Raw genomic sequence first — 22,533 nt, forward strand, 5'->3', positions numbered from 1 at the left:
GTGGAATAGTTACGCCGACAACCTGCTTAATGAATAGACTGGACCAAGTTCCTCCACTTTAACCGTCTCGAAGTGAAGCGAACCCCCCAGAAAATCCAAGTGAGTATAGCCGACGTCTGCTCCAGGTACAGTGGGACCTTCCCTCCACCGTCACCTTGGGTAGAATCCTAGAGATTATGGTCACTAAGGTTACCAACGGCCACAAGTACACCTGGGGGAACAGTCTAAACTCCGACAGCACGCAAGGGCAGAGTAGCAAGCTCAATCCCCTTACCGGCTCCTTGATAGTAATCCAAGGTTTACCGATAAGTGACCCCTGGCTCCTCGACAATGGTTAATCTGAGGTTTACCGTTTGTAATACGTACTGTCTGGCGTCGTTCCCAACGAGGGAGGAATGATCCCCTCACTGGTTCGGACACGAGCTCGTGCTTCTCCTTTAAGAGGAGCTTTCCCAGAGTGTAAATGTAACAATTGGATTTGATTCTATCACAAGATCGACTACTTGTTTGGTTTTACTGTCTTGGAGAGTTAAGTACTCACCTACTCCAAGACACTAGCCTAAGCTATGTTGGTGCTTCAGAGCCCTAGAAATGTAAAAATTACTAGATGAATTTTAATTAAGCGTTGTGTTATTAAGGCTGTTATTACTCAAATGGATAAATGGAGATGAAACCAATGGTGTTATGACCCGACTCAACTGAATGCAATCGAATATGATAATGTAATCTTTTCAATTCGATGAATCCTAATTAAAGTAAGGAGAGAGTTTCCATTCACTTCCAACAATGCAAAAAATTGATCACTAAGAGAAAATATAACAAATTCTCTAATGCACTAATTTTATCAAGAAAAACTAATGCAAATCAATTCCAAACCATTTTTTTATTTTCTATTTTGTGTAAATTCAAATCAAAGAAAACTGATCTAAATCTACGATTGATTTTTCAGAATGTAAACTATGCAATGGTAATCTATGCACAATTCACTTGAAAAGTATGCCAATGTAATCTATGCACATTTTTCATTAATATTCTGAAAATGAGAATTCTAATTATGCAAATGTGATCTATGCAAGAGAATTCTCAAACACAAGATGATTCTAATGTAATCTAAGAACCAATCAAGTGCAAGTCGAGAAAATTGGGTGAGAGTTCCAAAGATCAAAACATAAAAACACTCAAAGGCGATTAACACTCATACACAATTTAGCCCCCCCCGGCGAATGAGGGGGAAATTTTTTTGCAAAAACAGAAGCAAAAAGATGCAAAATTGTGAAAAGACTGAGACAAACCTCCAAGTAATGATCAAAGGAAATCAAATCAAGAATTTCTCAAGAAAGAGACTCAAAACACCCAATTGATGAAAGCTAAGAGCAGGAACAAGCTTAGGTGAAGATTCTGGGCAAGGGACTAATGAATCTGGGCAGAAAAAACTAAGAAAAAACAAAATCTAAGAGCAAAAAAGGCAAAAAATGGAATTTTCTCAAATTTTGGCAGGGGACGCAGGCAACCCGTTAGCACAGGTGCGGGCCGGCTCTGTGCACACAGCAAAAGTGCGTCCAGGGACGCACTGTGCAGCACTCAGAGGGTGCGTCCGTCTAAAAAACTTCAAGAAAAACCAAAATAAAACTAATCCTAAGCTAACCCACCCAGAGACAGAATCACAGAGCCAAAACCAGAAAAATAAACCAATTTTCTCAAAGCAAAGTTCACATAAAGGAAAAGACTTTTCTCATCAATGGAATCTATCCCCAGTGGAGTCGCCAATTTGTCACACGGAATTGGTCAAGGGTGCGGACACGACTGACCTTCCTAGAAGTCTAAGACATTCTAATGACAAACAAGACAAAATGGAGTGATCTTTCTCTAAATACACCTTTTACAACATGAAGATTACAAGTGTTTAGGCTTACCTTATTCCAAAACGCTGTTGTTGTAGTTTGTCCTTGCCAATCCGGATGAGCTCCTCCTTCAAGTCAATTCCTGCAACCACAAACAATCAAACAATTACCAAGCACTTGCATTTCATATAATAAAACATATATTCAACATGCAGACCAAGGAACACATGAAATAACTCATTAACACAAGCTATTGAGAAAAATAAACCAGTTTGTATTAATAACGAAACAAAGAAACTCTTACAACCTGGCCTTGGTGTTGTGCAAGTTCCTCCCAGGGTCCATCAAGGGTTTTCCTCTACTTTGACAAAGCTCACCCACTTCCAAGTAGAATCAAGTGAAGACAATCTCTCCTCACAAAGGCTCTAATGGAAGACCTAAATCCTGCAGCATTTACCCAAAGAAAATGTATAGCTCCAACCTCCCCTCCTTCTGGCTCAATGCCTTTATTTATAGTGCTGTAAAGAGGTTATTCAGGTCCACTATCAATGGGATCATCCCCCTCTATGGGTGGGATAGCTCCCTTATTGATGGGATAAGTCCCCTCTTAATAGAGATACATGAACCAACTGGAGGCGCATCCATTTCATCAAACCGACCTCTAGAATGTTCTAGAAGTAACCACAAGTAACTTTCTCAAGATAAAACTTGCGCATTTTGCCTTTTACAGGAGGACGCACCTGTCCTTTAACATACAGAGCGTCCATGGACGCAGTTTTTGTGAACATGACCTGCGTCCCCGCAGGTAAGGCTAGAGAGAACCTGCGACCCCAGAGATAAACATAGTTTTTACAAGACTTTCTCTCTTCTTTGAGTTTGAGATGGATAACAGAGGCATAAAGACTTGCCTAAGAGGGTAGCATGACTGTTGATTTGAGCCATACTAACTGTAAGTAGTCAAGGTGACATTTTTTAGTGTAACACTTTAGTCTCTGAATGGTCAATTTCTATCTTTAGAATTTTATTATTCTGCGACCTTACTGTTAGGAAGTCTCTTCCGCTTTGAAAAGATTTGGACTAGGTTTGTTTTTGAGTGAGTTTTATGATTTTTTTTTTGGTACACAAGACTTCGTACATAGGTTCTTGATTGTTCTAGTCCTCTAGAACAGCATATTGTTTTCAATCTTAGTGTCAAGCTCGGTTATTGCTCTACTTGCTTTACTTTCTGTCATTTTGTGGCCTTATACCTTTTCTTTCTTTTTGGAAGTCTTTTTTGACGAATTTGAAAGTATTTCTTTCCTGACTTCTTGGTTAGTTTGTCAAGCTCTTTGTTGTTGTTTGGGTTGTTTAGTACAAGTTGAAGCCTTTTGTTCAAGTTTTCGTTCATTGTCGAATTTGTAACTTGCAAAGACTCCTTGTGCTCTTCTTTTGATCCTTGAGTCTTAGTGGAATTTAGAGTGCTTTCAAAAGGTTGTTTTGATTGTTTGTTGAAAAGGAAAAGATCTTTAAAAAATTGTTTTTGTTTTCCTCTGCCAAGTTTGATTTTGGTTTCTTTTGATTTTTTGAATGTGAATTGTGATCTCTTGGGATTTGTCCTTCTTGTTTGGAGAGAGTTTTGTATTCAAAATTTGTATTCTTTTCAACAATTAGGTTGGCTTATTAATAGTTATAAACAATTGTTTACGTTCTTTTTTGGAGTAATTTAGGATCTTGCATCTTCATTGCACCTTGAATTAGGGTAGTTTTGCATTATTAAAGCATCAATAGTATTTTTAGTTTTTGTATGTGTGAAGTGTGTTTTAAGAAAAGAAAAGAAAAAGTTTTTTGCTTTATAGAAGTTTCATAGAACCCACGTAGAGATTTCTTTTCATTGAAGAACAAATGATTGCATTCATGTAGTTAGTTTTCATTGATTTCTTTTGCATCATACAAACACCATTGGCTTCATTTCCATTTATACCCTTGACTTAAAAGAACAACCACTAAAAATCAAGCGCTTAGTTAAAATAAACTAGAACGTTTGTATTGTCATCAGAATACACCAATAAGTTTAGGTTTATTAGGGCCTTGGATTAGGTGAGAGGAGAGTTAACTCTCCATGGCCGCTCTAAATTATAAAACATAGAAGTTTGATTAAAGAGAGAAATCCAATAGCATTAGGGATACCAGGAAAGATCCAAGACTGGGAGTAAAGCACGAGGGTTAGTGAAGATAAGGACGAGAGATACCCCCTCTCTTACTTATCGGATCCTACCTCACGACTGTTCTACCCGGCTTCTGATACGAGTTGGTGACCATAGTTGCCTATCCTAGGAACCACACAGGTGACTGGCGAGGGGAATCCCATGCAACCTGAGGTTGACGTTGTATCATGTTTAACAGTACTTCTGGAGGGCACCCTTGCGAAGCTAGGGGGCCTGCACCGACAAAGGCTCTTGTCTGGAGGTCAGTGTAACTACCTCTGATACCTTCGCTAGTAGGCCTGAGGCATAATTACCCCTGTCTATTTTCGGAAGGCCCTTATTATTAAATTTATTGTATTTTGGTGTCCAGTCCTAATCACATGGAGTGGAAATACTTGGATTTTGTTTGATTGCTGATATCTTTAGGGACATTTTAGTGAGTGTTTTGTGCTCCTAGTCAGCCTAGCTTTATAATTTTCTTGAGTCTTCAAGTAGATCTTTTAAATAATTCAAAGTGGCTGACTGACCATCTCGACGGTCTTGGAGACTTTGTGGGCTTTCACCTATGAGTCCGGAGCCTTCTCCTAGAAGGCGTAGGAGCAATTTTTCCAGTGGTTCCCAACCAGTGGTAGTAGGTGCATCAGAGATTGATCCTCTACCTCGGGGCATTAGTTCACATGATAGACCTGGTACTAGTACAAAGGTAGAGAGGAACGCACACTGTTCTTTCTCGAGTACTCTTCCAGTCGGAAGATAGTATTGAAATAGAAGAGCTTTCATAGTCGGTTGCGGCTCCGAATTATCCTCTCCCTCCTAATGATCCAGACATTTTGTTATACGTTGGAACTCCAACTCATAGGCCTTTCCTATAGGATAAAATGCACAGTGTATGGAGAACGAAGATACCCTCAAAGGTATTCCTGAGACCTTTGGCAGACTGTAAGATTATCTGCAACCGTCACAAAGTAACATGCATGTTCATAAACAATAAATAACTATCAAAGTAGGAGAAGGATATTACCTCAAGCCTCCATGTAGATTTGCTGGAGAGCACAATGCAGCTAGGTGGAAGTCCCCTGAGCCAGCTCCAGATCAAGTCCTACACATAGAAGAGACAAGCATAATCACAGCATAAAACTCTGATAACTAATACATGAATACATGAAAGAACATGTAGTTACATATAACTAAGCTACTCATGCTAAAAGGTATTGGAAAAACAACTTAATGAATGATAGTACCAACACCATGGAGTAGACAGTACAACTGCAATTCTATATTAATGTTGGAAGAGTGATTACACCCATCTGTTGCATCAACCTTCCTTTACCCCTTCAGCTTCTCTCTCTCTCCCTTCTTGCCAACTTCTTATGATTTGAGACAATGCTCAATAGTCAAGTATGCTATCCTTTCAAATGCTTTGACCTCTATCACCATAGCCCTAACTTTGCTTATGTAGAAATTGAGTTAGGGTTCCCAAGTTCCTCCTTGAGTTCCCTAGGGTAAAAGCAATGAAGTTGCCATGCTTTTAAGATCTTTCCAATTTACCTCCTTCTTTTGGATTAGAAATCCTCCAAATAGGTCGATTTTGGATGTTTCCTTGCTTTTCTTGAGTATTTTAAGGAACAAATATCTAGATATTTATGAGTCAATTCATTCCTTTGACCCTTAGAATTTCACCAAGTTTCACTAACGTTGTTCCATTACTAGCAAATTGAGTTAGTAGGGTCACTAACACACCCTTAGTCTTGCAGACAAGCTCTATAAAGTAGGTTGTTAGTGCACAACCAGTGTTAGTGTGGAATCAAGGCCTGTGATTGTGGTCTTTGCTTCAACTATCATGTCTTTCCCCTCTGAGTTGATGAGGAGGTTAATTTTTTATGTAACAGATGCCGCCTAAAGTATGAGATCAGAGGCTGCGACGATGGCCAAAATACTCTACTTTAACTATAATTTTCCTTTAAAAAGAGAGAGAGGCCCGAAGCTTCGGGTGGTATGGGAAACTTGATACAACACATATATATATAAAACTACTCAAATCATGTCATGAGTCGGGCATTCCCATGCTCAATAGCTATGTCAGAGTGATTTTTCTCTAAAGAGATATGACGATACTGGCTGCCGATAAGGACAATGCGGATCTGGTGTCATAATAGAATCATCCTGATAAGTTGTCTCTAAAAAACAATATCTGCAACTTGGGAGAGGAAACAAGGTTGATTGATGCAAGCCTCTACCCAAGGTCTTGATTTCCACTTAACCGAACAACATAGATCGATACATGTGAATATATGTGCTGACGTCGAACATGCACAAAATCATTTGATTACCAGTCAATAATGGAGACCGTTAATAGATGCGAGGAAGGCCACCAATAATGGTGATGGTCTTCAAGATGCACAGTACAATCTAATGAGTGTGAGAGATGTCTTTGTCATTGAACACCGGTAGAATAGTTTAACCAGGAACCAATAATGAGAACCCCTGATCAAACACAAGGAAAACTGACACTAATGTCTGCAAGTACCATGGCACTGAATGTATTTCTGGGTTGTCTTCCTAGATAGAGTGTTGAAGTCGATAGGAAGAAACCTGTCGAAAGGTAGGCAATAATGTGTCCTACATCAATCGACATGAAGCGTGACAAGAATGACTTGTTTTGAGGAATCTTTTGAGAATTTGGGTCTAAGAAATAGAGGGCATGATGAAAGGATATGCTTGATGGGTTGATGGAGGAAACAAAAGGTTAACCCTTGAACAATAGAAGGCATGACAACAGTTTTAACCAGGAAGCACTAAACTCATGAACACCAAAGAGTGTTAGGATACAGACATGCAAGACCATTGAGGTATATAGGCTAAACTCATAGGATGTGTTATCACCCAAAAATTCTCAAAACATCATTGTCTCAACTCTGCTTTTGGTCATGATTTCAAGGAGGTCTAAAGGTCATTTTAGTCTTGATAATGGGTAGGTGATAGGTTAAGAGTCTCATTTTCATATCCAAATAAAGTTAAATCAGCCTTGTTCCATGTCCTAGAAGTCTCACATGCTATTTAGAACCCATATCTTTAACCATTTTGAAAACTGTGTTGAAAAAAGAGCATACACAGGAATCCGCAATTTCGTAGCACAACTAGTTCAAAAAAGGTGATTTGCGCTACGAAAACAAGCTAATTTCGTAGCGCACTATGAGACAAAAACCCTGTTGTTCTGTTTTTAGTAGTCAACTTCCAAGGGGGTTCCTAAGCAATTGAAAACTCATTTTTGAAAAATGAAAGAGGTTTTTCTTATAAACATTCTTACCTAGAAAAACCTCCTCCATTTTTGTAGAAGCTATCAACGATCAAAAGATATGAGCTCAGGAATGCAGCCTTCTTTTTCAGGAAAAACAAAGTTATTTTTATTGGTTGATGAAGTGGCTGTTACTTTCCACCGCCTCATTTTTTCACCTTTCTCTCCACATTCGAATATCATTCCTTAAAAAATTTACCCAATATCCTCTCTGTCATTTACTTTTCAACCTTTAAATGTATCAGTCAGCTGTCACCTTTGAAAAGTTAACTTTGTGACAAACAACTTGCTGTCCAAAAAGTTCTTTACAACTGTCATATTTTTAAGAGGGAAGTTTGGGTTATAAAGGGAAATTTCCATGAAGATGAAAGGATAAAAAGAAGGCTATCATGGATGACCTCAGCTTCACACAAGCTTTTAGCCAGACAGGTTACATGTATTTCTACTAGGAGCTGCAAGGGGATTTGTGTGTTTCTTGGATTGTTTAGAGCTTTTGATTTCAAAAGGAACTTTCAGACAAATGAAGATGAGTTTCAAAAATCTGAACGAGGTTTTTTCTAGGAACGTAACAAGGAACAAAAACCTATTTAAAATTTCTTCCAGGTACTACCAATTTGGAGACTTGAAGTTTCCTTTGAGACCTATTTCCAGAATTTTGAATTTTCCTGTTTTATACATGATTTAATAATGCAGATTCCGGACAACTGAAGCTAGTTTTCAAAAAACTGAGAGAGGTTTTTCGTATAAACGTCCTTATCTACAAAAAAAATCATCCATTTTTGTAACAGCTACCAGGGATCAGAAGATATAAGCTCTATCTCAACACCTATTTTTCAGATAAAAACAGTGCAGAAAATGATAAATTTATAGGTCAGTCTTTCATTAAGGTGAAGACCAAATTTTGAAGAAGAACATCTTAGAAGGGTAATTTGTTTTGATTCTTGGTGATCATATTAGTCTTCATGGAATTTTGAAAAAACTCCCAAAACTACAAATTTTTGAAGGCCATGTTGAAAAAGAGCATACATAGCAGTTTCGTAACGCGCTACGAAACTGCTGAAGGTGACTTTTTACAACTTTATAGATCCATTTCGAAGGTAAGGTCTGATCAAGTCCAAGTTTTGATGAGTGTTGGTAGACATATGAGGATCATTGATAAAGTTTCAAATGGCAGTGATGCATAATGGTTCAAAGAAGTATTCCATAAATGATATTAAAGTTGTGCTACGAAAACAAGCTATTTTAGCAGCACAGTCATGTTTCATTCTCTTTTTCATCTATTCGAGAGTTATTTTATTGCACAGGTAGACAAATGAAGTTTTTATGGATTATTAATGGATGCCACATGTACACCAGCAAAACTGCTTGAAGATAAGCATAAAGGATTAAGGGCCTTAAAAGGAGGAACTCTGTCTCCTAGTTTTCAGGACAGTTAGGTCATGACTCAGCAGGTTTTGCAACAGCACCGTGGACATCATCAAGCTCGAAGACATGGGTTGGAAGCTGATTAAAGAATGTATTGAAGTCATAGATAAGGTTTTTGAAAGCATGTTTTAGGATTTTCACTCCTATTTGTATTAGGACTCTTAAAGACAGCTAGCTGTCAAGTTGTAATTAAGTAGTTTGTTTTTGGAATAGATAGGTGTCAAAGTTAGGAATTTGAATTCCCCTAAAGATGGATCATAGTATCCAAGGTTGTAAAACTCTATATAAAGCTTGAGAATCGAATTCCTCAGGGTTGGAAAATGTTATAGAAAAGGACTACTTTTGTAAATGCTGTGAAGGGACTGATATATACAGAAGCAGTTTAACTTTTCTGAATCTGAGATTCTTAGTGTGCTTTAGTGAGCTTTATCTTTTATCTTTGATATGTTTGATATCTTTGATATGTGTCCTATCTTTGGATTGTTTTTCTTCAATGTTTTAATACTTATTACTCAGAATTCATGCCCACATGCTCTGACTTCTATGAACTTCAAGTTATGGAGACTTTCCTGAATGTGTTACTCTTTCATTGAAGTATATCAAGCATTAGTTTTATAAGAAGAGCTATTTGTTATCTTTATCTCTGTCACTGACTCCATAGCCCAATGGTAGCAAGTCTCCATCTTTCAACCTATAAACATATAAAATCACAAACCATAGAGTTAGCCATCTATCTATATCTTTAATCGATATCATTAACCCTTGAGAGAGCCCTCTCAGGCTGAGGAGGCTAAGCCTCAGCCAAAAGATTGGTTTGAAAGAGTTACTCAGAGTCTACTTGATCAGCAGCCTATCAAGGTCAGATTTTGTGATAACATTTTGGTGCATCTGCTGGGAGCCTAAAGATTACTCATTCCCGAAATCAAGAAGTTGAATTTCTGAAGGTAGCAAGAGCTCAGCAAGTTGTTTGAGGCTACATCTACCTTGGTGACTCCACACATCAAACAACGAATTGGAAGGTGACTCCACTGCTAGAAGATCAATAGCTTGATGAAGTTTCAAGATGAGTGCCATTGCAAGAATGAATGTCAGGTATACCCCTATGAATCAGTCTCATATCCCTGGTTTTCCAAATCCTATGCCAAACATCAAATGGTTAGATGATATTCCAATATTCAAAAATGAAAAGAAAGACAATGTTGCTCTTCATTTGGTTAGGTTCCATATGCATGTACACAATTTTAAGGTTCAGTTCCCTGAAGAATTTCTCATGAAGATGTTTATGACCACTTTGGAAGGAAAAGCATTGTCTTGGTATAAAGGTTTGGAAAATGGTTCAATATATTCACTTGCTAATTTCCATGATGTATTCTATGAGATGCATAAAGAGTGTCATCCCTCCTTATTGCTAGTCAAAGATTGTTGTAAGAATTTAGTGAGTTTTATTCAATATTTGGATGATTGTTATGATGATGATGAATTCATGGATGAAGAAATTTTAGAGGCTATTCATAACAATACATTTCAACACCAAGAAGAAAGGATAACATCCCACGAAATTCAACATGAAAATCAACAGGGGTTTACTTATGAAAACCATGTTACATCCTCTATGATTAATGTAAAGATTCAGAAAACTTGCCAGTCTTTTGATCATAAAGAGTATGAAAATCATTGCAAACACCAAGAAGAAATACTAGAAGATAGCTTTTATAACCCTCAGGTAGAGGAAAAGGTTGATTTTTTATGTCATACTTTGCAGCAGCTTACATCAATGAATGCTTATAATAATGAGGAAAATTACATTGTTTGTGGGAATCATTTAGAAAAGAAGTTGGATAGCATATCAAGGGAATCTTGTGTGGCTAAGAATCAGCTTTCTGGGGATATAGAATGCTATGATGATCATCAAACTAATCATGTCTTTTTTGACAGTATAGTTGATTACATGGAAAAGATTTACTGTTCAAATTTCTAGTTATATTTTCATCTTGAAGATCAGTTACATCTCATGTTGCCTCGGTTATTTCAGTATCATGTTTATTTTTGCTTCAAGCACAGTCAAGAGATTCAAGTGTCAGATTAGATCAATGACTGGCTTCATTGGAAGTTTCATGTTCCTTGAGCTACAAATGGAGGTTGCAGCTGATAGGGTAGGTAGGAATGTGCAAATAAGCTCAGGGTAGGTTGACTGAGCATTTTTTAGGTGCAATTTGAGTTCCTCTTGCAGAAATCATTAAATCTTGAGGAGCAAATTGGGCAGAATTTCAGAATTTTATTCTAAAGGATGGATAGTAGCACTGGAGCTACTGGTTCTTAGCATACCACTGGGGCACACTATCCCTAGTGGAGCCACTGTTATCACCCAAAAATTCTCAAAACATCATTGTCTCAACTCTACTTTTGGTCATGATTTCAAGGAGGTCTAAAGGTCATTTTAGTCTTGATAATGGGTAGGTGATAGGTTAAGAGTTTCATTTTCATATCCAAATAAAGTTAAAACAGCCTTATTCCATGTCCTAGAAGTCTCACATGTTGTTTAGAACCCATATCTTTAACCATTTTGAAAACTGCGTTGAAAAAAAAGCATACACAGGAATCCACAATTTCGTAGTGCAACTAGTTCAGAAAAGGTGATTTGCGCTACGACAAGAAGCTAATTTCATAGCGCACTATGAGACAAAAACCTTGTTGTTCTATTTTTAGTAGTAAACTTCCAAGGGGGTTCCTGAGCAATTCAAAACTCATTTTTGAAAAATGAAAGAGGTTTTTCTTACAAAAATTCTTACCTATTAAAAATTCCTCCATTTTTGTAACAACTATCAAGGATCAAGAGATAGGAGCTCAGGAATGCATCCTTCTTTTCTAGGAAAAACAGAGTTAGTTTTATTGGTTGATGAAGTGGCTGTTGCTTTCCACCCCCTCATTTTGTCACCTTTCTCTCCACATTCGAATATCATTCCTTAAAAAATCTACCCAAGTTCCTCTCTATCATTTAATTTTCAACCTTTGCATGTATCAGTCAGCTGTCACCTTTGAAAATTTAACTTTGTGACAAACAACTTGCTGTCCAAAAAGTTCTTTACAACTGTCATATCTTTAAGAGGCCAGTTTGGGTTATAAAGGGAAATTGCCATGAAGATAAAAGGATAAAAATAATTCTATCATGGATGAAATCAGCTTCACACAAGCTTTCATCCAGACAGGTTACATGTATTTCTACCAGGAGCTGCAAGGGGATTTGTGTGTTTCTTGGACTGTTTTGAGTTGTTGATTTCGAAAGGAATTTTCATACAAATGATGACGAGTTTCAAAAACATGAAGGAGGTTTTTTCTAAGAACGTAACAAGGAACAAAAACCTCTTTCAAATTTATTCCAGGTACTACCAATTTGGAGATTCGAAGTTTCTTTTGAGACCTATTTGCAAAATTCTGAATTTTCTTGTTTTATACGTGATTTTGTAATGCATATTCCCGACAACTGAAGATGGTTTTGAAAACACTGAGAGAGGTTTTTCTTATAAACATTGTTATCTACAAAAACCTCATCCATTTTTGTAATGGCCATCAGGGATAAAAAGATATAAGCTTTGTCTCAACACCTATTTTTCAAATAAAAACAGTGCAGGAAATGATAAATTTAAAGGTCAATCTTTCATTAAGGTGAAGACCAAATTTTGAAGAAGAACATATTATAAGGGTAAGTTGTTTTGATTCTTGCTGATCATATCATTCTTCATGGAAATTTGAAAAAACTCCCAAAACTATAGATTTTTGAAGGCTACGAAATTGCTGAAGGTGACTTTTTAGCACTTTATAGATGCATTTCGAGTGTAAGGTCTGATCAAGTCCAAGTTTTGATGATTGCTGGTAGACATATGAGGATCATTGATAAAGTTTCAGATGGCAGTGATGCATAATGGTTCAATTAAGTATTCCATAAATGATATTAAAGTTGTGCTATGAAAACAAGCTATTTTAGCAACACAGTCATGTTTCATTCTCTTTTTCATCTATTCGAGAGTTATTTTCTTGCACAGGTGGACAAATGAAGTTTTTATGGATTATTAATGCATGCCACATGTACACCAACAAAACTTCTTGAAGATAAGCATAAAGGATTAAGGGCCTTAAAAGGAGGAACTATGTCTCCTAGTTTTTAGGACAGTTAGGTCATGACTCAGCAGGTTTTGCAACAGCACCGTGGACATCATCAAGCTCAAAGACATGGGTTGGCAGCTGATTAAAGAATGTATTGAAGTCATAGATAAGGTTGTTGAAAGCATGTTTTAGGAGTTTCACTCCTATTTGTATTAGGACTCTTAAAGACAACTAGCTATGAAGTTGTAATTAAGTAGTTTGTTTTTGGAATAGATAGGTGTCAAAGTTAGGAATTCGAGTTCCCCTAAAGATGGATCATACTATACAAGGTTTTAAAACTCTATATAAAGCTTGAGAATTGAATTCCTCAAGGTTGGAAAATGTTATAGAAAAGGACTACTTTGTAAATGCTGTAAGGGGACTAATATATACAGAAGCAGTTTAACTTTTCTGAAGCTGAGATTCTTAGTGTACTTTAGTGAGATTTATCTTTTATCTTTGAAATGTTTTACTTCCATAGTATTAATGCTTATCACTCAGAATTCATGGAGGAACATGCTCTGACTTCCTTTAAGTGTTGAACTGTGTTGAATTGAGTTCTTGGGTCTTATCTTTGGATTGTTTTTCTTCAATGTTTTAATACTTATTACTCAAAATTCATGGTTATTCATGCTCTGACTTCCTTTAAGTATTAAACTTTGATGAATCACTTTTAATACTTTCCTTTTGAATACCTTGATGTATCATTACTCAGAATTCATGCCCACATGCTCTGACTTCTATGAACTTCAAGTTATTGAGACTTTCCTGAATGTGTTACTCTTTCATTGAAGTATATACAAGCCTCAGTTTTATAAGAAGAGCTATTTGTTATCTTTATCTCTGTCACTGACTCCATAGCCCAATGGTATAAAGTCTCCATGTTTTAACCTATAAACATATAAAATCACAAACCATATAGTTAGCCATCTATTTATATCTTTAATCAATATCATTAACCCTTGAGAGAGCCATCTCAGGCTGAGGAGGCTAAGCCTCAGCCAAAATATTGGTTTGAAAAAGTTACTCAGAGTCTACTTGATTAGCAGCCTATCAAGGTTAGATTTTTTGATAACAGGATGGTAGGATTCATATTGAGAGGCCGTCACAAGGAAGGTTTATCTGAGGGAGTGCCATGTTCAAGGGAACGACTGTTACCAAACCAGGCTTTCTAATATGGAATACAGTTGTACTATCCACTTTTCCCATCTGATTTGTTTAATGAGTCTAGACGGGTAATCTCTTCGATCTTTTCATATTTAAAGAGTCTGAAAAAGACCGCAAAAAGAGCAACTCTCTACCCTATCTGATTATTTTAATGAGTCTAGACAAGAAAACTCATTGATCTTTTCATATCTAAAGAGTCTGAAAAGGATCGCAAAAAAGGAGTGACTCTATATCTTGTCTGTGTAATTTAAAGAGTCAAGACTAGACAACTCGGTGGTCTTTTCATATTTAGAGAGTCTAAAAAGATCATAAAGAATGACTCCATGGTGGTCCCTTTGTCATAGTTGTTAACCGAGTGCAACAAAAGTTTAATAGTATACCCGCATCGGTTACTTTTCTATTAGTTAATCTATTGAATCCAGATAAAGAGAAAACTATGTTCAATAGATGTCGACCTCATTTTGTTACGAGTATGAGGAGATGGAATAAACTTGTTTTTCGTCGTGAATTTTTAATGAGTCACATGATGACAAACTCAATGCCTTCATCAAATTTTAATGAGTCAAATGAAGAAAACTCAAGGTATCGTTTTTCAATTTAGTGAGCGAGGAAAAAGAGGTAAAAGAACTGCTCATTCCTCCTTCATAGATTTAAAGAACCCGAAGGAGGGGAAAAACGCGGGGATTTTTTTATTTTAAGAGCGAGAAATGGTCCCAAAAAAGCACGTGCTCTTGTTGCTGTCGTATATTTTTAATGATCTTGGTGACAAAAACTTGGTATTTTTCAGTTTAACGAGCAAGAAAAGTACCTAAAAGAATGCTCAAGTCATCTTTATAAATGTTTTAACGAGCCTAAAGACAAAACTCAGGATTTTTCAGTTTGACGAGTGAGAAAGGTACCTAAAAGAATGATCGAGTCATCTTTCTAAATGTTTAACGAGCCTAAAGACGAAACTTTAGATTTTTTCAGTTTAATGAGTGAAAAAAAAAAACACCTAAAAAGAATGATCTAATGGTCTTTTTCAGTTTAATGAGCTAGAAAAAGAGTGAAAAAGAGTTGCTCAGACCATGGTTGTATATGTTTAACAAGCCCAACGATGACAAACTTGGGGATGTTTCATTTTTTGAGAGCAAGAAAATATCCCATAAAAGAAAAGTGCTCTTTTGAGAATTGCATGCAGCTTTTACTACTTTTCATTCCTGAAGGTACTTTCATAAAAAGCGGAAAAAAGTATAAAAAGGCAGCAATTCCTAGCATATGGGTTCATGCATGATAAAAAATCATGGAGAATGGACAACTTCCTCTTTAATGATTTCAAAAAATCATGTCTCCGAAAATAAATATAAGGAAATGTTTTGAGCATTCAAATTCATCATTTTCACTATTTGAGATTTGTGAGAGCATTTTGGAGCTAAAGAGGAGCAGATTTTCTATGGACCATTATAGGATAAGTGACCATTCGACGTGCCATCAGTCCTAGGTAGAGGCTAAAAGCTTTCTCTATGCATTTCTTAACCTTTGTTGACAATTTCAGCGGTGGAATTTTGCATATCTGAGGTGCCCTAAAGCCCTGTTTGCACACTAACGCCCTCCAGATGGCATGTAGGGAGTGTTAAACTCTCTGTATGAGCTACTGGGGGGCGTTAATCCTCCCTGTGTATCACTGGGGGGGGGGGGGAGTTGAGTTGAAGGGCACAGTTGAAAACCTCATGCAAGGATTCCTAAAGTTATTTTTCCCCATTTTGACTGTTTTTAGGGTTATTTTGTGTAGGTTTCAGGCCATAATGACTCACCTATGGAGAGAACGGGCCCATGATAGCCAAGAATTGCTGATGTGAAATGATGTAGCATGCATACTTGCATTGCGCCACGGCATTTTACTGAAGTATGCAAAGTTGGAGCTAATGAAAGAGCAAGAGGATTTATTGAGATGGATTATCCAGGGTTGGGATGAACACAAGCAAGTGTTCAGGATTGGAGATCAAAAGCTGGTTATTGACTGTGATGACATATATTTTTTGACTGGTTTGTCATGCCATGGGGCACAGGCAAACCTCACCAGTGGTAGGCCAGATCCACGATCTACCTTAGAGCTAGTGCAATCCTACTGCATCCTTGAGAGTGGACTAGTCAGCAATAGAGTCCCCATAGAGAGGATAAGGTCCAGGTCTATGAGGGTAGTTTTATGGTTGATTGTGTGGTTGGCAGGGTCAAAGAGTCCCCACGTTGTGACAAAGGCCCAACTGTTGCTTGCAGTTGACTGTGTCCAGCCACAAATGTTCAACTGGTGTGAAGTAGTGCTTCGCCAGTTGAAGGCAGAATTAACAGCATGCAAGACTCATACCCAACACAGTTTTGGGTATGGTACTATCATAGTTTCATTCTTCCTTGAGAGGGTACCTGTTATGCACCCAAGGATGAGCTTAGGTCCGCTTAATCCAAAGGAGTCAAGGCAAGGTCGCTGGTCATCACTCGATCCTCGCACAGGAGGAGGATCGATTGAGCATTTCCTCGATGAAGATTTCTTCCAGTGGCTTCGTAGCCAAATTGTGATAATTGATGACTATGCTTATGAGGGCATGGACTTTACCGGTGACCCGGACTTGATGCTACTGCCTGGGACCAACTGGGGTCCTCAAGGTGAGAATGACTTTTTGACAGTACTTTAAGTATTTTTTAGCTTTTGAATTTTTATGTAATGTTTTTATAGGCAAAATAAGTACTGACATGAAACTTTATGCTTAACACAGATGTGGTGCCATTACGACCTGCAAGCGAACCTCGCCATATGCGACAAGGAGGCCAACTACCTGTTGGAGGGGGTGATGCCGACAGTCTCCGCGAGGTTTTGAGGAACCTGGAGGGTTTGACCATGGGTGTCCCCCCCTTCCTATGAGGGAGATTCCCACTCATATGTAGTGGCACACATTCGGTGTACCTGAGCGGTTTCTTGTTCCTATTTGGAGGGTAGCTAGAGAAATTTTAGCATTTCAGGAGCAATAGGCTCTTTTTAGCAAGTGTTTTGGAAGAGCTAAATGGGTGTTTGTAGCTAGGCTTAGTAGCCATCTTGTACTTAAAACATCCAAGTTTTGGAATATTTTGATGTAAAAGACTAGATTTTGATATATATATATATATATATATATATACAAACATTTTGGTATTTTGATGACATAAATGTTTTTTATATGTTTTTCATAAAAAAATTTACTTTTCATGCATGCTTTTATAAAGAATGAGACAGATGCCAATATAATACATAGTTAGCTAATGAATCAGCAACCGTATTTAATTCTCGAGGAACGTGTTCATATGTGATTATTTCAAATTGACATTCCAGGAGTTGTACCCTTAGATAATGACATAACAAGGTTGGATTACGAATGTGATAACGATTTTTCAATTGCATAACGACTAGCTGGGAGTCTAACCTGACCACCAGATTGGAGATGTCCCTTGATGACGCTTCTATGAGAAGTGAAATTACGGACATGTACTCAGCAATATTGTTGGTGGCGGTACCAAGAAAGACTCCCCCGGAGCAAAATAGTTCCGACTCAGGTGTGTAGATGACCCAAGCAACTGATGCAATGTGTCGTGTGTGATGACTGGCACCATCCGCGTATCCTACATATGCTAAGGGTAACAAAGACATCTGCATTGTGAGAAGAATGCATGAGACAAGTACTCCAATAAATATCAAAACAATCCAATCACACCAAAAAGGGAAGCAAAACTTATGAATACATAAAATTACAAAGCACATGCCTAGTGCAATACTAGGCATAATACTTTTTCAGATAGAGCCCATTTCTAGGCTCCGCGAGCAGGACTCCTTCCCAGTCTTGCAGTTCATATGCCTATTTTAAGATGACTTTCTTGACGATATAGGGACCTAGCCATAAGGGTTGGAGCATTCCTGCCCCCAAGATATCATGTTTCTGATCATGGAGAAAAACAAGGTCGCCCTCTTGGTGAGAATGAAGCTTAACCTTTTTGTCGTATTGGGATTCTACCCAGTGCTTGTGAGCCTCAAGCGCCAATTCGACATCTCGACGGGTTTCATCTAGCTGATTAAGGTATAGTAAGCGTTCTTCTTTAGTAGTAGTGCCGAGCAAGAGTTCAACGGTTATTTGCAGGGAAGGGGTTCGACACTCGATTGGTTTTGCATTATTTCAAAGCTTGATCCCATGCGTGACGATAGACGGATCTATGCCAGGAATTTCCTCATGAGACCAGGTGAATACATCATGGAATTCCTTAAATATGAAGGTGAAGCTTGCAATTTCCTCAGGATTGCGATCGGCTCCAATCTGGATTTTTTCCACGATGCCTGTCTTGATAGAAATATCGATGGGCAATGTGTTTGAAATATTTCCCATGTTTTCTTCTACCTCCAAAGTTTGGATGGTCGTATAGAGTGAGGAAATGGTTTCTTGTATGTCAGGGGACAGGATTTGAAGAGGCATCATGTCTGAATCAGTTATTGAAACATGATGGTGCCAATCCTCCCAAGGTCTCTCTCCTAAACACATGATTTATTGAATAGCTTTTTTTGTTAGGTAGGACTTGATCGAGTAGATCGAAATAAGAAGTGTTTGTGGGAGGGGCAGTGGTACCGTTGGCCGTAACCAATGTGACTGGAGATGCAGATGCAGATTGAATGTCTTGGTAGGCCAATTCAGCTGGTGACAATGGTATTTCGTCTCCATATGTGTCAAGGTCTGAAGGAGCTGGTAGGATCCATGGATCAGTCTGTTCATGAGGAATAGATGAAAGCATGTTGACCATCTATGAAACCTTGAGTGGCTAAAGAGGAAAACAACCCATGAGAAAAGAAGCCTTTAATAGACCTATACCGAGACTGATGTTAGAGTCAGGTACACCACCTACTAGGGGTATGGAGCTACTTAGTAATGGTGAATAATCAAGGGTGAAGAAAGACAACTGATCTACTGTAACTACCTTTCCATCCAATGGAAATAGGATGATGTGAAAGACAGTAGATACGATGGCCGTCATGGCATATGTCCAACTGCGACCCAGCAAGAGATTATAGTTGAGTTTTTTATCTACGACTTCTATGTCCACCATTACCATTTTCCCATACAAAGTGATGGGGTAGCTAGCCAAGTAACCTTTTGGGATGAAAGTGTGGCCATCGAAAGCTTTAAGGGAGTTCGACGGTGGGGATAGGGTTGAAGAACCTAGGGCAAGCCAACATGAAGTCGACATGACGCAGGTAGAAGCATCTTTTTCAATGATAGTTCTGTGTATACTTTTACCTTTCGAAGAAATTTGCACTTAAAATGCAAGCTGGTGAGAAAGGGGAGGTTTACACTTTTCCATGTTGAAAATTGTAGACATGGAATCCTATGGGTCGATACCACCAATAGCTGAAAGCAAAGCTTTCCTTTGTGCTGAGCATGTTTGTAATACTTTCACAACTGGCCTTTCGATATGCAAATCATTGGGCGACTGTGGGTTTGGACTTGAGGAAGGTTCCTCTGCATGAGCGACAGGAGCTCCATAAGATTTGGCTCGTGTTTGTAGATCTACCATTTCAAATGTGTAAATGGTAGAAGATCCTTCACCAGCTGAAGGATGTTGCGAACCATCGTTTCCCCCTTGCGAGGGTTGCGGTTGGTTGGAAATAAGGTTTTGCTGTTGCTGAGCGGGAAAAGGATTTTTTAGGACAGCGAGGTTCAGCCAGTATCCTTTTTAACAATGTATTTTGTGCATTCCTAAAGACGCAGATAGCGATAGGTCATGTGGTCTTCAACACAGATTTTGTAGGGAAATCTGGCAGGTTTATCCATTTCATCGTCAGGAGGTGCAGCGACCTTCTATTTTGGGTTTGGCTGCTTTGTTGACTGCTCCTCAGAAGGAGCGGTCTTTTTCTTATTCTTCTTGTTCTTACCACCGGTCTTTTTCGTAGACTGCACAAAGTTTATCGCGTTGGTAGGAAGAGCAGTTGATTTGGTAGAGGGGTCCACTGTCATCTGGGCAATGTGACCACTAAGTTGTTTTACAGCAGCCCTAGAGGTTGCACTAAAAATCCCATCGACATGCACTCCAGGGTGTTGAGTAGTAGAGACATTGGAGTTACGAGGAGCATTGGGGATTACGTTGTAAAGAGTGCCAGACTATGAATATATTAGATCCAAGTGCTGGGCACGACATATGAATTAGTCTTCTATGACCGCACCACCTAAAGCGACATCTTTAGTGATTTGGAGGAGTAAGGACTTGCAGAACCAGTCCGCTAAGAGATATTCTGGGAGGCAAGCTTTGACTAGCCTCCACCTATGTCTCCATTCATGTATATGATCGAAGATGTGGGTGGAGGTATCCTGACGTAATGAAGTGAGGAGCTCTATCCCAGTCTCATAATGGATGGGTAGCTGGAAGTGCTTTAGGAATTCCATCACTAGAGTGTCGAACGTGTTTACTGATGCGTGTGGTAACTCAATGTACCATTTAGTTGCATTGCCAGAGACGGTGCGGGGAAAAAGACGTCGGACACTATCATCCACCATAAAATTTGAAATGCACCAAAGATGGTAGGTGGTGATATGGGAGCCTGGATCCTCCCCTTTCTTTCCTTTAAACTTGGTGATGTTCGTTGGTATGTTATGCAGGATCAGCGGCCAAAGTAAGTTGTGGTAGATGGGGTCATTTGTGAGTTTGTACAACTCGGGTATATCTAACATTGCCAAGAAAGGCAGAGAGTGTGGAGCCCCTGACTCGGACTGGGGCGATGACAATTGACTTGAGGAGGCTTGCGCTCCTCCCATCGTTTGAGTCCCAATATTATATGTGGGCTACGTGGTATAGTAGTTGCCTTGAGGTATGGCATTTTAGTGTGGATTTCCATGGGGATTTTGATACTGGGGGTATAGAATTGCCCCCAAGATAAGCGGCGCCTGCTTGACTCATTTGAATTTGTGAGTAGGGTGACCCCATGGATTGGTTGGGACCTCCTTGAGGATTCCCGCCCATCACAGAACTAACCATTTGTCCTTCATTGACATAAGGAATGCTCATGTCAATTAGCGATTGACCATGCATGCCTGAGAATGGAGGGGGAACTATTATGTTCCCTACCGGCATTTGCATATTGGGAGTGCCCCCAGATACTAGAATCTAGGGGTTTGAACTATACAATGGTGGCCGACCATATTGTTGCTGGATGGGAACCGCGCCCATATTATTATATTGAGCATTATAGGGAGAGTTGTATGTAGCACTTTTCGAAGGTATGTAGTTTGACATTAAAGAGGTGGAACCCAGAATCAACTGGGTTCCACTCGTAGAGGGTGTCATTTGAGTGGTTGTACCTGGGACAAATGGGATAGCAGGGTTCGCCATCAATGGTGTTGTGATGACTCTCGACTGGGGAAGTGGTGGAGGACCAAAAGTGTCCCTAAAGTCTCACGACCTGTTAGTTGTCGACGGGATAGATGGAAATGTTCCAACTACCGAAGCAGGAAGTATAGGTACCACAGGAGCCAAGATTGGGTCCAACGGATTCATAAGCGGAGGGTTTAAGGGAGGAAGGAATCCTTCGGTAAAGAAATTCTCCAGCAAACTTGAATCGTTGGTGGTCCAAACAGATTCCATGCGCGATCTGGGAGACTGATTCCATGAAGATGGGGAATCCAGTTCATTAGAGCTCGGTGAATCTTCCACAATGAGTGGAGGAAGTCCTAGCAATCGTCTATATTGAAGACGAGGGCCAGATGTAGCCATGTGACCGTTAATTTTTATCAATAAATTTTATCGTGATATTTGTTAAAGTCCCAAAATGATAACACTTAGGTGCCTAAAAAAATATAAAAATACACTAAGTTGATCAATAAGCAAACAGAGGGAAATTACCTTGTCTGATAAGCACCAATCACTGTAGATGAAACCCAACATCTCAACGAATAATAAAGAAGGTTGGCCACATGTACAGTTACTGTTACTTTAGAGCTTCGCCCGAACCTCAGATTGAGGGGCCAAGTACTCTCGTGAAGACGAGCACCCTCCCAAAAACTGAAGATAGAGTAGATCCGTCTGTGTTAGGTACTAGGATAGCCTGTCCCAGTCACCTTGTGTAAGTCCCTAAAATTTTGGCCACTAAAGATACCTCAGATCATAGACACCACCGGGGGGGACATAGTTGCAAATAGTACGCTATGTGGGTAGGATACCTAAGTCCCCGACTCAGCTCCAAAATCCCCGAAGGGATCCCCAATACACAAAATACCTAAAGGAGTTGTAAGAGAAGGTGGGCTACCTTCACTTACAGTCTGATGTTGTCTCATATTTTGCTCTGCTTTTACTGGAGTGGTCCTGGTAGTATGAGTGCATAAGGAATTTTTCTCTCTTTTAATGACACTAGTTTGGTTTTCGACCTTGGGCAGTTTACTCACACTGCCTATCCCAAGATCCTAGCCTGCACTAATGTTTTTTTGCTCAATAAAGAGTTACTGAT

The sequence above is a fragment of the Pinus tabuliformis genome, chromosome 8, assembly GCF_031772625.1.
Source record: "Pinus tabuliformis cultivar Carrire ecotype Pingquan chromosome 8, CPIR1, whole genome shotgun sequence".
NCBI classification, from domain to species: domain Eukaryota; kingdom Viridiplantae; phylum Streptophyta; class Pinopsida; order Pinales; family Pinaceae; genus Pinus; species Pinus tabuliformis.